Below are 14,618 nucleotides of genomic sequence, written 5' to 3' on the forward strand. Positions count from 1 at the left end.
ATCACCAAGAAGATGTAGAGAGTCCTGAGTTGCCTTCCAAGGAATCCAGGACAATATCTCCATTCACAAAAAGAACTATGAGCTGGGATTACAGAGTCAGAGGCTGGGAAATTGCAACGAAGGACTCCAAGAGGAAATGAATCTGCCAAGTGTTCATTGGAAAGCAGGACTCTGACCTTTGCTGAGGAAATGGCATTTGACAGGAGCCTTGAAGGAAGAGAAACATTCAGTGGCAAAGAGGGAGGAGTATAAATCGAGCAGGGAAGGGAGGAGGAAGAGGTGGGAGGGAGAAAAGAGAGAGGAAAGGGAGTGAGGAGGAGGAGAATGAAGCAGAAAGTTTGGTAAAGCAGCAGAGAGAGTACTGAGATCAGCAAGTGGTCAATAGTTCACCATGGCTGAGACATCAAATACGTATTATTGTCCCTACTTCACGGGTGAAAAAATTAAGCTCTTTAGCATTGGGTAACTTTGACAAGATCACAGTGAGCATGTTATGGTGACTTCTCAATAGTGTTTCATTGCTCTGGGGTAGGAGAAAAAAGGATGAAAGATGAGGGTTATCTAAGGTCAGGAATTTGTAGGTTAGAAAAAGTGGAATTTGAACAATTGTTGTAATCTTATAAATATATATAATCTTATAAAAATAAATTGTTACAATCTTATAAATATAATATATAATCTTATAAAAATAAACTTTTAATCTTATAAATATATGTAACATACAATCTTATAAATCTTATAAAAATCTTATAAAAGATTTGATATTCTGGATGTTATTTGGGGAAGATATTAAAAATATAGCATAAATGTGCTTCTGATGAAATATCAGATTTAAAATGGCCTTTCATTTATTTTTAAGGCAAATTAAATCGACAATTTTACACATATCCCAAGAGCAGAGAGCATTCTGAATTGGGGCTTAATCTATCCACTGAGAGCAGAGAGAGGTTAAAAGGAGGTTGAATAATGCTTCAGTAATTATGCCGAAGGAGGGGGTGTTCTGGCCACATATGAATTAATGTCATAATGTGTTGCCTTTAGAGGGAACTTTGGCATTCGAAGGAAGGTAGGTGGACTGGAGAGACATGAGTGGGAGAGAACAAGAAAATCTATCCTGTGTGCCCCAGGGCCGGCAGAACAAAATAAACTCTCTTAAGAAGCTTCAAATAGCTTGCAAACCACAAAGGAATGATTTCCAAAAAGCTCTTATCATTTACCAAAAACAACCTTAGCTCTAGTGCTTTTGGATGGAACTGCACAAAGAAGCCAGACCCGGCCCTTTGATCCTCATTCCCCCAGAGCACTAAGAGATTATAAAGAATAATGACAAGTGCTCCAAGGTTTCAGGGGAAAAGCCAGGATCATCAAAGGGAAAGAAACGAAATGATTTCCACCAATAAAAATAAGTTTTTGCCTGGACAAAATCAATGCAGCCAAGATAAGGCAAATTGTCACCTAGGAGACAAAGTACTTTAGATAAAATATATCTAGTCAAGGTCTGGATATCCAAGATTGGGAGCAAAGTAACCCAAGAGGCATCTTCCCAAAGATGAATGATTATTAATGAAATGCAATTAAAACACTGAGATTTCACCAGATAACCAAGTAAATAAATTGACAAAGATGATAAAGAGACCAGTTGGAGTCTACAGGGATACTAACATACTGATGAAAATGGAGTCATTTTTAGAAAACAATTCCAAATTATGCTTCCAAAAGATACTACTCAACTGTCCCATACTCTCTGACCCAGAAATATGAAGATTGTGTTCAAAGAAAGACAAAGATACTAATTAGGAGAGCTCCCTTATCTACCAGATCCCTTGTAGTAGCACAGTTTGGAAACAGATCATGGCACATGAATGAAAAGAAACATTTTACTGCCTTAAGAAAGGGTGATTATAATGAACTCAGAGAGACATGAGAAAACTCACCAGAAAAAGAAGCACGTGATGTTCTCAAAGTCTCAGTCTGCAAGTGAAGCTATTCAAGCTTTGACCAGCTCACAGGAAAGGTTGCCGCACTAAGATCTCTGGGACACCGCATACCATACGCCGACACACACACACACACACACACACACACACACAAAAATGCAATGAAGCCCAATTCTGGGTAATAATGATCAGGATTGTTGTCGACCCCAGCACCCTACTGCACAAACTTTCTGAGTCCAAATCCAGCCTCAGACACTTGCTGGCTGTCTGACCCTGGGCAAATCACTTAAGCCCATTTTCCTCAATTTCCTCATCTGCAAAATGAGCTGAAGAAGGAAACAGTAAATCATTCCAGTATCTCTGCCAAGGCAGCCCCCAAAGGGTCATCAAGAATTGGTTATAAGTAAAATGATTCTAGTGGGGGAATATATATCCCACTAATAGAAACCTAATAGAAGCCACCAATTGAACTTAAATGCTAATGACTGAGTATTAGCCACCAAACACCGGCTTCTGAATTTCATTCAATTCATGACTCTGTTCTAGAGTTTGTGAAAAGATAGAAAGGTTCTTTTGATTCATTTTCTTGGGAACTCAAATCCTGAGAAAGTATGGGAAGGGCAGGGCAGGTTCAGGAGAAGGAATCAGAATAATCTTATGAGTTATAGGATGAAATGGAGATGATTCCACTGACATTTGAGAAATGATATCTGGCCTACTAAAAATCTCCACATGGCTTAACCGGATACATTGTTTACTGCTCTGGGTCCAATACAGGTAAAAACCAGGTAAGCCAATTAACGGTTACAAATTATCCATGAAATGATGATTTTATTGATTCTATTAAGTTAGTGCAGTGTGCTCATAAAACCTATTTTCTCCAAAGAACACACTAAGTCTCCCAGCAGATGTAGGTGGCAACAATAGCCTTGCTTTATAGGAGAAACTAAAATAAACCAATAAAGGATTTTCAGACTGTCCAAAATAACCCACAAATTTAATGAATGAGTTGGACACTGAACCTTCCTTTCGAATGGTCACCTCCGATTCCATACAGAAGAGACTAACCTGAAAGATGTTTTAGGATCTCCTCCTAACAAAAAGGCAGCAAATAAATGGAACTAGATTGGATTGGCTTATTAAAAATAAAAGTAATTTCACTGATGGACTGTTGCACTATTATAGTGCAATGTTATAATATTGCATTGGTGAGGAAGGACAGGAGATAAATCAGATTGCCTCTCGACTGATGCCACGAACAGACTCATCACTAAAGTAGATCTCCTTGGATAGTCACTCAGTAAAAATTTCCACTGGCTCAAGATAGCCGTGGCTGTTTTGTGGTGACCTCCCTAGTTTGTTCTCTCTCCTTTATCAGGTTCAGGATTCCCCCACCTTGAATTTCTGCCCTTATATTAAGGGACTTCACCATCCAGCCTAATCTCTTAATTCCGCAGCAGCCTCGAGTTCCACGACGACTTCACTTGAGTGCAGCCAAAGTTGGTCACACAGAAGAATGATCTCCCATGAGCCACAGCTCACCATGACCCATGTCTACCATGTCCATGTCTCTCTCTGGCTATAATCCAAGGCTATCCCCACGCCTCACCCTTCCTAAACCTATTTTTCGCCTTCGTCAGGCCCAACCACTCTGTCCTCAGTATTTTCTCAGTCCCTTAGCCCGTGTTTCACTTTTCCTCTCTTTGTAACCTCAACTTTATAGTTCACAAATTCAGCTTTTTACTGTCCTCTGTTCTTACCATTTTGTTCAATCCCTCAATTAAGAGCTTGGAGAAAGTCACACAACTGCGCTGACTGGAACGTTAGATGTTCATGTTACCCAACTTCAACGGAGCCGTCACTATGAGAAGCTAGTCCTGTGATTTCTCCCCAATAAACTGTTATCACAGTACCTAGAGAAACTACCAGAGAGTTTTTCTTCTCTATTCCAGACCCCAACATCTCTGCCACCTCTGTCCCTCAATCTCAGCCATGCTCTCCCTCATTTGAGGATCTTGCCTCTTACTTTACCAAGAAAACTGAGGTCTTCCACCATGATTCCCCTTCTTAGCTCTCTCAAGCAATACTTTCACATGTGCCCTTGACCCTCTCTCCTTTCATTTCCTCCAATAGATTTCACCTTTAAATACTCCCTACCACCACCATCTTCAACATAACTGACTCTTGCCTTCTGCCTTCCAAGATGTCCACCACCCATTTCTTATAAAACATTCAGGAGACCTTCCCATCTCTTTAAGATAAGTCACTGGAGTGTCTCACAGCCAGATCTGCACTTAAGGGAGATCACTTTGAGATCCCAAAGGAGGTTGGACCAAAGTGGGAAGAGATGATGCAAGAATACCATTAATAAGGAGGTAGCTGCATTCATCAGATCTGAAGAGGTCTTGAATAAAGGTGTGGGGCTGGGGACGGAGGGGCAATTGGATAGGAAAGATACTGGATGGAGACAGCCGCATTTGGCATCTGATGGGCTCCTGGAGTGATGGCAGAGGGAGGAGTCAAGAGTGGCCCCGAGCTTACAAACCTGCAAGACCAGAAGAAGGCTGGTGATCAGAATCCTTGGCCCGGCCTTTAAAGTCCCATGACCTGGCCCTGACTTCTCTCTCTCTCTCTCTCTCTGGCTTTCTGCACTTCCTACTCTTCCCCTCAAGCTCAATAATCCAGTCCGACTGGCCTCATTTCTGTTCCTCCCACAAGCCCACCTTCCATTCTGGGTCTGTGTCCTTGGTGTCCTCATTGTTTTTCTTCATCCCCAGCCACAAAAAGCTCCAAGATCCCCATTCTAGCCAAGGCTGTCCCTGATGCCCTCAACTGCTCCTGCTCATTTCCCTCCCAACTCCCTAAGAGTCAAAATTATTTCTGTTCATCAAGTACCTATCTATGAACTTGTTTTCTTTCCTATTCTAATATAAATTATTCACTTTCTGTGGCAGCAAAGAACTAGAAACAAAGGAGATGGCCACACAAGACATGGTCCATGAATATTATGGAAATCTGGTGAGAAATGATATGGTAATGAATATAGAGAAATTTGCAAATAGCTGTATGAACTGATGTAGAGTGACATCACAAGAGCCAGGAAAACACCCATATACAATGTCAACAATGTGACCAGAACAGCCACCAAAACAATAAAAAAGAGTCCAGAATTATAAAAACAAGATGAACTCTAAAGATGAGATGTGAGAATATATCCCTCCCCATTCATTTTTAAGGGGTGAGGAGTACCTAAGGAACACAGCATTTTATGTCATTTTGATGAGTTCTGCTAAATTTTTTCTCTTCTTTTTGATTTTTTTAAACAAATTTTTTGTTTAAAAGGAAAGAAAGAATTCAGGAGGCAATGTACAAATGAAGGACATAAATAAAAATCTCTTTTTAAAAACAAAGAATATTAACCACTTGCAGAAAGGAACTGTTTCATTCTTTATATCTGTAACCCCAGCATTTAGCACAGTACCTGGAGTATAGCAGGTACTTCAAAAATACTTCCTGTTTTAAGGTGATGCATTTTCCAAACTTAATAATAACTAGAATAATAATAAAATATAATAACTATAATATGTAATATACATATATCATATATAATAACTATAATAATGACTAACATTTATATACCATTTACTGAGTACCTGACAAATGTGATCTCATTTGATCCTTACAGCCGCCATGGGAAGTAGGTGTCCTTATTATCCCCATTTTACAGATGAGGAAACTGAGGCAAAGGATTCGTTCAAGGACACAGAGCTAGCATATGTCTGAAGCCAGATACGAATCAAGATCTTTCTGACTCCAGGACTAACATTCTATTTTTGCAAACTTTTGAAGAAACAATCCTGTCAAACTATATAAAAGTTTGAGTCTCTGAATTATTTTTAACTTTTTAACTTTTCTCTGAAATTCCAATGATAGCTGAGAATAATTCTCCAAAGAGGTTTAGTCATGGAATAATTCTTAGATGTATCAAGGGAAACCAAAAATACCACTGGCCTGGCAAGAATGGGGACATGGGAACAAAGTGGGGAGGCTATTGTCAGGAAAAGTTTGGAGAAGAATTGGGCCTGTTTTTACAGAAAACCTCTCTTTGTTTTCTCTATCTCTTCTAGTCTCTCTGCTCTCCAGCTTTATTCCATTGTTTGAAACTAGATACAAAAGAAGCAGAGTCTAAGCTGAGCTGTTCTAGCTTTACCTTGTGCTTCATCCCATCCACTACAAGGAGCCATCTTGGCTTTCCCTAGCAGAGCTTCTAAGTCTTTTGTTCCTTCATTAATTTTACCTGATCTTCAGATACTACTGCCACCCAAGCAGCCCCTGACTTTGCAGAATTCATCTAATTACCTGCCTCAGCTTCTACTTCTTTTATGCATATTAAAAACAATCTTAAGTTGGCTACTAAGTTCCCCCCTCATTCATTCACTTGTATCCGCTCACTGAACAGTCTCCCCTCACCCCACTCCCTTCTCATCGAAGCTGTTTCTTGGTACCTTCATAGTTCCAATCATTAAAGTTTCCTGATCTTCCTCGGGATCTCACTCACTCCCTCTCCCCAAATCCAAGAGACACAGCAGACTGCTTCCAGCTTTCCTCTCCTTGTTATCTCCCTAGGGACAAACTGCAAAATTGTGTACATGTCATTCCTCCCCTTTAACATCTTTACTGGCTTCCTAAAGCCTGCCAAGTTCCAAGTCCTTTGGCTAACTTTCAAAGTCCCCCAAATGTGGGAGTCTCAATCCCTTTCCAGTCTCCAACATAGACTCACACACTTTCACACATATTCTCTCTCCTCTTCTCTTCTCCCCTACTTTTCTCTTTGTCTCTGTGTGTGTGTGTGTCTTGATCTCCCCCTCTCCCCTCCCCAAATGCTCCACAGCAGCTCTGACCTCTCTTCCTCTGCCCCAGGACTGTCACTTGCATTATTCCATTCCATTAAGGAGATCCTTTGATAAAATAAGCAGTGGGCATGTATCCCCAGGGTCCAATACCAACAGGGAAACTGCTGAACAAAAAGTACCCTCTGTATATGTAACAGTGGGTGTGAACAGGTTTCAATATAAGACCCCAGAGAAAGATAAAACGTCATCAGGGAAAATGTGAGAGAAAGAGAAAGAAGAAGGCCTGTCAAATGGTGAGCGAGAAGGGGGAAGGCAGAAGGCTGGGCCTAGGTTGGGAGATGCTGAAGAAGGCCTTCCTCCAGTATGTGGCTGAAGCTGCTGGTGGTAGAGAACATCAACAAGAGACATTGAGAATGGGCAAGCACAGAGGGGTCCCTCAAGCAATAAAATCATGATTCCATGTGAATATCTGAGTGGAAAGAACTCGGATCAGAAGTAGGGAGGGTCTGGTCCTGGCCTTACTGCTAACTAGCTATGTGTGACATCAGGAAACGTCACATCATCTTTCTAGCCCCCGGTTCCCTTAGGGAAGAAATTGGACTTGTCAATCAAAAAATCAAAAGTATGTGATGACAAATCTAAGCAGCTCGGTGGGCAGAGCATTAAAAGGAGGGTCTAAAAGTAATTAGTCTGCTTTCAGGGTTGGGGGAGCTGTTGACTTAGAAGCCTATTCTACTGCTCATCTGTACCACGGACTTGTGTAAGCCATCCAGGGCACGCTTACCCACTGTGCAGATGATGAAAAGCTGGGAAGGAAGTGAGCAGAAGGCAGCCAAATCTGAGATGAAGAAACATAAAAGAGATGAAGGCCTGCACTTAGCTAAGAAAAGTCCACTTCTTGAGGGTGAAGATGGCAGCCAAGTCTTCAGGGTTAAAGAAGAGCATGATTTTAATGTGTAAACAGTCTGACTGGCAACCAATCAGGTTGACCTGCGAGAAGCCCAGCCCAGTACCCCACTAATGAAGGAGGCCACAGGGGGACCCCTGTACTCTGTCCTGCTAAGAATACATCTGGAGTGTAGGGCTCAGGCCCAAGAGCCACAGGTGGAGAAGACCACGATTAGCTGGGTTTCATTCAGTGGAATGAGCAGGATGGTGAGGGAACCACAAGATGAATATCAAGAGCTGAAGGAACTGGAGTTGTTCTGCCTGGAGAAAATGAAGGCGAACACAGAAGAAAGGTGAAAAGGGATCTTAGGGTCTGAAGAGCAGAATAAGGAACAACAGGTGCAACTAACTGAGGCAGCAACTCCAGCTCAATCAGAGAAAGTTTGCCCAAATTAATGCTAGTCAACCTTTCCTCATCCCCTCAGCTAGAGGGCTTCAAGCAGAAGCAATCCCTTCCAGAAGGTAAGTGAGGGTAAAGGTCTGACTGAGTACCTTCTGAAGCCCTGGGAACACGGCTAACAGCAATGCCCAATTAATGACAAGAAGCAAAGTTCAGCAGTTCAAAGACCTGCCTGTGGAATTAGACAGGCACACTTCATGGGCACAATAAAATGTCAGCAGCCATCTCCTGCCACAAGGCTGAAGCTGTCACTTCTGTCCCGTTTCCCCATAGCACACCTGCTACAAAGGGAGGAGCCAGTCCCTCCAAGATCAGGGAAGGATAGAAACCATCAGTGTCATAGGTTGCCATTTTCTTAGGTGACAAGGTGGCCCACCTCTTGGAAACTCCTGAGAGTCAGAGACAAGTGGGAAGACCAGAGTGATCCTCAGTCCCAGAGTCCGCTCCTGGTCCTCCCAGAGTAAATCCTGAAGAATGAGGACTTTGATCTCAGGTCTTCAACTTAAAGAGGAAGTGACTCAGCACATGGGGGGATGGTAATGGAGGAGGGCCATGGGACAGAGACAGACACCTTCGCTAGATGATGGATGGTTTTCCCAGGGTCACAAACCTTCCTTCCTGCCCTTTGGGTTTCCCAACCTCCACCGTTTGGGACAATAACTCGGGAAGGTCACAAATCTCCCTTCAAACATATCCTGCCCCTTGGGCTTCCCACATTCCACCAATTAGGATAATAAAGCCTAGAAGCGAAGAGTCACTAATCCTAACTCTAACTTTTGGCTAGTCTAATCTCATTTTACTGCAGAGGAAACTGAGCCCAGAGAGAGGGCAAATGACTCACTCAACCTCGCCCAGCTGGAGACAGTCCAGGGCTTTAATAACTTCCTGGTCCTCTGAACAAAGAAAAATAACTGACTAGTGTTTCTACTGTTGGAATAAACACTATTCTAGTTGAAGAAATATTCTTAGATGTTCTAAGTAGGGTATTTGAGTTCTAATGAATTGTAACTTTGAGGCGTGTGTGTGTGTGTGTGTGTGTGTGTGTGAATAAAGAAGTGATTTATAGAAATATTATGACGCCATGGCAACAGAAACTGGGAAGAAGCCCCAGTTGCACAGAGCTGCTTAAAAATAAACCGGATACTAAAATACTGATATGAAGCTCCAGTGACTCACGCTGCCGCCATCCCCCTCCAATCCGCTTCAGAGAACAGCCAGTTCTTTAGCACACTTGTCTTTAGGGTTTTTCCCTGCTGGAGAAGTGTGAAACACGGGAAAGGAAAAGGCAGAGTTGAGAAGGTTTTTTTTTTCCCTTGAAAAACCAAATGGACAGTGATGACTAAGACCCTGTATGGCAAGGAGGAAGGAGGAAAGACTGGGGCTTATGGGAAATCTCGGAGAGCAGGGCATTGGTGTTCTAAACAAATGGTCATCACATGCACATAAATGTTTGGGGAGGCCCTCTTTGTAGTGGCAATGAACTGGAAACTGAGTGGATGCCCATCAGCTGAGAATGATGGAATAAGTGATGGTATATGAATGTTATGGAATATTATTGTTCTCTAAGAAACGGTCAGAAGGAGGATTTCAGAGAGGCCTGGAGAGATTTATAGGAACTGATGCTGAGTAAAATGAGCAGAGCCAGGAGATCATTATACACGGCAACAAGAAGATTATATGACATTCTGATGGACGTGGCTCTCTTCAACAATGAGATGATTCAGGCCAGCTCCAATGGACTTGTGATGGAGAGAGCCATCTGCACTCAGAGAGGACTGTGGGAACTGAGTGTGGTTCACAATATGGTATTTTCACCTTTTTTGTTTTTGTTCTCTTGCATTTTGTTTTCTTTCTCAGTTTTTTCATTTTGATGTGATTTTTCTTGTGCAGCAAGATCACTGTAGAAATGTATATAGAAAAATTGCATTTAACATATATTAAATTTCTTGCCATCTCAGGGAGGGAAAAAAAATTTGGAAACCAGGTTTTGCCAAGGTGAATGTTGAAAACTATCTACACATGTATTTTGAAAATAAAAAGCTTTTTTCAAAAAATAGTAATAAGGGCAAATGACAGGCTGCCCATTGTAAGCACATGCTCCCAGAAAGCTAAGAGGGTTTTCCAAAAAGAAAAACTCTAACTCCAAACTGTTGGCCCTGATGGTTTCATCATTGTCATTTAGGCCAACATTTTGCAAAAGTGAAAGCAGCCGAGAGAGGAGAAAGGTGACACAGGTTGAAAGTAGCTGAGGTCAGTGTTAAAACTCAATCTCCATCTGTCAAGTCCAGAGCTCCTGCTGCAGGCCCCAGGCTTGTAAGCTGTTGAGAACTGAATTGGCAACCACCCTGGGCGAAGACAGTATTTTATATCTGTTCCTACTTTATCATCTCCACGGGCAATCTTCAGGAAGGGAAAAGAGAAAGTGACAAAGCCTAATCTCTGAATTCTGAGCATGTCCCATAGCCAAATCCTTTCCTGTTCTGGCCCCCATCTCAGTACGTGGGGCAGAGGTTGAGACAGATGACTTCCGGTGAGACATTTTCATGAGGGACACTACCAGTCTGTGTGTTCAAACACTTTTACAATAAAAACAGATACACAGATATCAATTCCAATCTATCATTGGTGAATTATAACTCAGAAGCACAGGATGTTCAGCCTCTTTAAGTTTGATTCCTTAAGGGAAAAGAATTGGGGCTTTTCAATTATGTCTTCCCAGTCCAGCAGCCCTGGGATGTGGGAAGCCACGTCCCTTCTCCAGGGTCCTAAGCAGTGCACAAGCTTCCTTTCCAGCCACCCAGCTCTTAACTCAGTCATAGGAACACAGGAGATACTCCCTGGAGGTTGGATTCATCTGAATAATGATTTCTGGGAAAGAACTCCAGGCTCACTTCAGAGCTTCCACACACGTGGAACTTGTGTTCCAACTTGAACTCCAAAGAGTTTCCAAGAAACCGAGACCAACCCTAGATTACGATTACATATTTACCAGCTAATCTTTTTTTTTTAAAGCACATCTTACATATCATCCAAATAATGATGTGGGTGCTTCCTGACAGCTTACAGAAAGGAATCTGCTGAAAGGTTTTTATTTCTAACATCTCACACAGCTCCACTGTCCTTGGAAATGACTGTGGAGGGCAGGGAAGGTATCAACAAAACTTTTTTTCAAACCGGTCCTACAAACCCCAAGGATCTGCATTTAAAACAATGTCGAGGGAGACGGTGGAGGCCAGTAAGATGTGATCCTTTCTCTCCTGAAAGAGAAAACAGCTGGCAAGTAATGCTTCTGATCCCTAAGATCTATTTTAGCAACAAGAGCTATCTCCTCCTCCCTGGTGGTACTTCTGGGAGAATGCGACCTTCGAGAGCAGAATCTGATTTATGTCTGATTTTGCAGTCCCACCCCCAAGCGCATAGTGTGTTGTTTGTTCGGTTGCGTATTTCACCAAGCTGTCTCTTGACGTACAAGGTGACGTCTCAAAGCTTCCCTTCACCTTTCCTGACATTCTAAAGGAAAGCCAACCAGGAGCCACCTTTTCAAGACAGAGCTTTGAGAAACCAGTCTGCAGAACTGGGCTGGAGAAGCAGATTGTGGGGGGAGGGGGACCGCAGACAGAAGCCACTAAGTTGACAAGGCTTCTTTAGCAAGTCTTAAAATAACTGTGAAGTTTTACTCGTACTACCTCCTGTATCCTAATTATTCCATGAAAGAGGAAACCTGTCCTGGATCTCTGGAGCTCATTTTAAAAAGATGGGGAAAATCTGAAGATATAACTGGACTAGTTTGCTGGTACTTTTCAAGGAAGCTGCTGGATGGGGAAGAAAAGCCCCAGATTTCCTTCCCTTAAGGAGTCAAACCTGGAGAGGCCTGATGTCCTGAGCATCCAAGTCACAGTTTTCTCAACAAAGGCATTTTCTAAGCAACTATTATGTGCAGAGTCCAAGGCCAGGAATAATAATAATAACTATAATAATGATGATGATGATGACATCATTCATAAAGTGCTTTCAGTTAAAATCAGCTCATTTTATCTTCACAACAACCCTGGAGGACAAGTGCTATTATTATTCCTATTTTACAGATGAGGAAACTGAGGCAGAAAGACTAAGTGACTTGCCCATCATCACAAAGTCATCATATGTCTGAGGTGACATCTGAAATCAGGTCTCTCTGATTCCAGGCTAAGTCTCTTTCTTTCCCTTTGGTCAAGTAGAGATACAGACCAAGTGGGCATCCCACATTATCAACCATCAAACAAGTATAGACAAGGTCGAGTGAATTTGACAGAAGCAAAGGGTCAAGTAAAGGGTGGGAAAAGGGGACAAAATGAGGAAGGTCTTAAAGGTCAGATTCAAGCATGGCAGGCTTCCTTGAGGAGAGACAAGCGTGCAAGAATGGAGAAGGGCCACAAATCTAATTGTGCTGGAGCACAAAGCCCAGTGTGCTGAAAGAGAAGAATCAATATAAAAGTTGGGGAGAGAACCTGAGTCCCGCCCACTCTCTCTGAGAGTGAGAGTCTCTCGTTCTCAGAGGTCCCTGGTACTCAGGAGCCCCTCACTCTAGGGCATTCTTTACATTTAGCATCCCTTGAACTCAGGCTCCCTCACACACAGGTGTCCCTTGCACTCAGGCACTACCTATTTAAAGAGCTGGCAGAACAAGGGCGACTCTGAGTCCTGACTTCCAGATCTGTTGCTAAGTCACTTTGACTTTAGCCAAGACACCTCAATTCTCAGGGACTTGGTAATATGAGCAGGTTAGACCAGACAGCCTCTGAGGTCTATCCAGCTCCGAAATGGCGCCCACCACAAGCTGGGGTTACTGACAGGCTGAGATTTAACAGGGCGGTGCAGGGAGCAACTCTCTATTTGATGTAATGGAAACCCATCAGGGAGCAGGCCGGCCTCCGGAACAACTTTCATATCAATATTTTCTTTTAATCCTCTTGTTGCCAAGCACTCTGGGAATTTAGTGGAGATTTGGGACAAGATTTTTTTTTTTTTTTTTTTTCCCTAAGGTTAATTCTGAGCTAATGATCCCCAGCTTACCAACAGAAAATGTGTCTTTAAAAGAGATTCCAAGTACATATTTCTAAATCTGATAGAAAATGAGATGAAGCACAACAAAGTTTAAATAAACACAGTAGGGAAAGGAAAAAATGATTTTTTCTTTGTGACTCAATGACAATAAACCCTATGGAAATTTTTGTCTCTATTATTCATCTATAGCTCATTTTATGTCCTTGTGATCTTCGTTTTATTTTTTGTTTTACTCAGTTTTGACTCCACAGTTCATCCTCCTGTACATTCAGCAGGCCCACATACTAGACTGTACACGTGTCGATATACACAGGGACCTACCCCAGGAAGGGTCTGACATAGAGTTCAGACACTCAACTCCTATTTCTGAAATGGACCTTTGGGAGGTCCCAGGCGGCCATGCCTCTGCTTGTGACAGGAAGTCTGGCGCTCACGAATGGATTCCTTTTATCTTTGGACAGCTCCTTACATTAAACCTACATTATCTCCCTGGAGTTTTTACCCATTAGTGTTAGGCAAGATGTATGGTGCACAGGGCACCTCGGTGGCGCAGTGGATAGAGCACCAGCCCTGAAGTCAGGAGGACCTGAGTTCAAATCTGGCCTCAGACACTTAACCTCTCCTAGCTGTGTGACCCTGGGCAAGTCACTTGACCCCAATTGCCTCAGCAAAACAAAACAAAACAAAACAAAATGTATGGTGCTAAGATCGACAGATATAATCAACTGAGGGGAAGGGGACACTGATTGAGACAAAATGTCCAATGGGAACCAACATCTTCATAAAAGTGTCTTGTTTAAAGAGACATAATATTGAATAATTCTTTTATCCCATAGGTTTCTTCAATAATTTTTAAAGCTTTCCCAACTAAGTGCCATTCAGACCCTTCTACCTCACAGGCTTGATTATGAGCAAAGGTCCTTGGAGCTCATCTTGTCCAACCTTTACAGAAGAGGGAACTGAGGTCCAAAGAGGCAAAAGATTTTCTCAAAATCCTACAGTCTGTTAATAGCAAAAATTGGGCACAATTGGCTTATGCTCAGTTATTCACTTGGGGTTCATACAAAGCATGCTGATTTTACACACACACACACACACACACACACACACACACACACACACACACAACAACCTCTTCAAGGACCTGATCATTTCAAAAATATATTACTAGGAATGAAATTGAGCCCCTCAAAGAAGGACAATCCCTGCTCCAAGGAGGTTACATTTTATCAAGGGCATTTTATTTATACATACACACACACACTAATAAATACATGTATTTATATATACATATGTACACACATATGTATGTGTATGTTTATTTCAAAACACATGAGTTTTTAACATTTACCTTTGCAACACCTTCCAAATTTTTTTTGCTCCCTTCCTTTCCCCTCATTCCTCCCATAGATGACAAGTAATCCAATATATGTTAAA

General features: G+C 42.2%; 1 protein-coding gene across 5 annotated transcripts in view; it reads right to left on the reverse strand.

Annotated features, from left to right (window-relative positions):
- Positions 1-14,618, reverse strand: part of PACSIN2 (protein kinase C and casein kinase substrate in neurons 2) — a 144,094-nt gene that overhangs the window by 58,929 nt on the left and 70,547 nt on the right. The window contains exon 1 of one of the 5 annotated variants that reach the window (XM_031938021.1): positions 6,443-6,538. The exons of the other annotated variants lie outside the window; for them this stretch is intronic. The gene's annotated coding sequence lies outside the window, so the exon portion shown is untranslated. Of the gene's footprint in view, positions 1-6,442; positions 6,539-14,618 lie in introns of those variants that run through there. 5 annotated transcript variants of the gene reach the window in all.

This window comes from Sarcophilus harrisii, chromosome 5 (genome assembly GCF_902635505.1).
Source record: "Sarcophilus harrisii chromosome 5, mSarHar1.11, whole genome shotgun sequence".
Lineage (NCBI taxonomy): Eukaryota > Metazoa > Chordata > Mammalia > Dasyuromorphia > Dasyuridae > Sarcophilus > Sarcophilus harrisii.